Raw genomic sequence first — 2,698 nt, 5'->3', positions numbered from 1 at the left:
GTTTGCTCTGAAGCTTTTATTTGTGTTTGGTTTATGTTGCCTAATTGGCTTATGGATATTGTCCGTGTTAGAATTGATATTTTCATTCAATATAATTTGAGGTATTCCAGATATTTATGATTTTCAGTTTAGCTTTCTATATTTTTGGCTTTGGTTGATTAATTGGTAACTCTTGAGTTATCAAACTCATTGTTGACTGAAAATTTGAATTCTTCAAGAATTAATTCGAGATCCAATAATTCTAACTTTTCCCAAGGAAAGACTGGGACTTGAGGATTCGAATTAATTCATTTACTTAACTTACCTTCATAGTTAGAGGTTAACAAAGTGGGGGAAAAATCCAATTCTCATCACAATTGATAAGGATAACTAGGATAGGACTTCTAATTTCTCATACCTTGTCAAGAGTTTATTTTACAGCTATTATTATTTTATTTTACTTGTCATTCAACTAACTTTTTACCTTAATCCAAAACCCCAAAACACACTTTTTCATAACCAATAATAAAAACATACCTCCCTGCAATTCCTTGAGAAGACGACCCGAGGTTTAAATACTCGATTATCAATTTTAAAGGGGTTTGTTACTTATGACAACCAAAACATTTGTAAGAAAGGATTTTTGTTGGTTTAGAAACTATACTTGTAACGAGTACTTAATTGTAAAGATTCTTAGACCACGCAAAAGTTCTCTCTTCAACGGCGGCGACGGGGGCGGTGACACCCACCGGCGTCGTCTCTCCTTTTCCCCCTCTCCTTCCTTGTCCTTCTTCCCCCCTCCCCTCGAGCTCCACCCTTCCTCTTTTCTTTCCTTTTCTTTCTGTGTCTGTGTATATGGTGAGTGTGTGCGTAAATTAGGGGAAAAATGGTTGGCTTAGGGTTAAAGTTTGGAGAGTAGGGTAAAATAAGTTTTTATTTGGGAATTTTAATAAAATTAAGGTATAGAGTAGATAATTAATGAGTTGTAATTAATTTTAAATTTAAAATTTCATAATTTTGATTTAATTACTTTTTGATAAATAATTTTTTGAAAATAAAAGCATGAATAATTATAATAAATTACAAATAATTTGTTATTTATTTTCTAACAATCAGAGTTTTTAAGGCTTAATAATGTGTGTTGAGTTATAGTGGGTTCTATTTTTACAATGAGATGGTGGAGTTGTAAAGACAATAAGAGTAGACGATAGCAGCAAATAACAGAATAAAAAGAGAAAGTGAGGATTAGAATTAGGATTTTTATTTTTTATATTTATTTTTATTTTTAAATTTTAACTATTTTTATTTATATTTAATAATTAATTTTTTAATTTAAAAAATTAATTTTTAGTCAATATTTAAGATTTAATTATTAATAAAAATTATATACTAATTTTGTAAAAAAATATAAAACAATATATATAATTTTTAAAAATTAATTATTTAATCTTTTATTTTTTTATAAAAAATAATTAATTAATATAAATAATATTTTAAAAAGTTAAATTTTTGAAACAAAATAAAATTATCTTAAAGATTTTAACTGTTATCATAGACCCCTTTAAGTCACCCTCAAAACCGTGACCATAGACCCTTTTAGGTCACCCTTCCGAAAAACCGTGACCATAGACCATTTTTGGTCACCGTAAAAAATGGTGACCATAGACCCCTTTAGGCCACCCCCCAAAACCGTGACTATAGACCCATTTAGGTCACCCCCCAAAATCGTGACCATAGACCCATTTAGGTCACCCTCCAAAACCGTGACCATAGACCCTTTTAAGTCACCTTTTTTTGAAAAACCGTAACCATAGACTCCTTTAGGTCACCCCTAAAACCGTGACCATAGACTATTTTAGGCCACCCCCCAAAATCGTGACCATAGACCCCTTTAGGCCACCCCTCAAAACCGTGACCATAGACTCTTTTAGGCCACCCCCAAAACTGTGACCATAGACCCCTTTAGGCCACCCCTCAAAATCGTGACCATAGACCATTTTAGGTCACCCGCAAAACCGTGACCATAGACTCCTTTAGGTCACCTTTTTTCGAAAAATCGTCACCATAGACCCCTTTAGGTCACCTTTTTTCGAAAAACCGTGACCATAGACCCTTTTAGGTCACCTTTTTTCGAAAAATCGTGACCATAGACCCCTTTAGGTCACCCCTAAAATCGTGACCATAGACCCTTTTAGGCCACCCCCCAAAATCATGACCATAGACCCTTTTAGGTCACCCCCAAAACTGTGACTATAGACCTCTTTAGGGCACCCCCCAAAATCGTGACCATAGACCCTTTTAGGTCACCCTCTTTTGAAAAACCGTGACCATAGCCCGTTTTTTGTCACTGTAAAAAACTGTGACCATAGACCCCTTTAGGTCACCTCCAAAACCGTGACCATAGACCCTTTTAGGCCACCCCACAAAATCGTGACCATAGACCCTTTTAGGCCACCCCCAAAACCGTGACCATAGACCCTTTTAGGTTACCCTTTTTTGAAAAATCGTGACCATAAACCCTTTTTAGTCACTGTAAAAAACCGTAACCATAGACCCCTTTAGGTCATCCCTTAAAACCGTGACCATAGACTCTTTTAGGCCACCCTTTTTTAAAAAACCGTGACCATAGCTTTTTTTTTTATCACCCAAAAAAACTGTGACCATAGAAGGTCTATGGTCACGGATTTTTACCGTGACCAAAAAAACTATAGCCATAGAC

This window comes from Arachis hypogaea, chromosome 9 (assembly GCF_003086295.3).
Source record: "Arachis hypogaea cultivar Tifrunner chromosome 9, arahy.Tifrunner.gnm2.J5K5, whole genome shotgun sequence".
In the NCBI taxonomy this organism is placed as follows: domain Eukaryota; kingdom Viridiplantae; phylum Streptophyta; class Magnoliopsida; order Fabales; family Fabaceae; genus Arachis; species Arachis hypogaea.
This window is presented reverse-complemented; position numbering follows the sequence as displayed.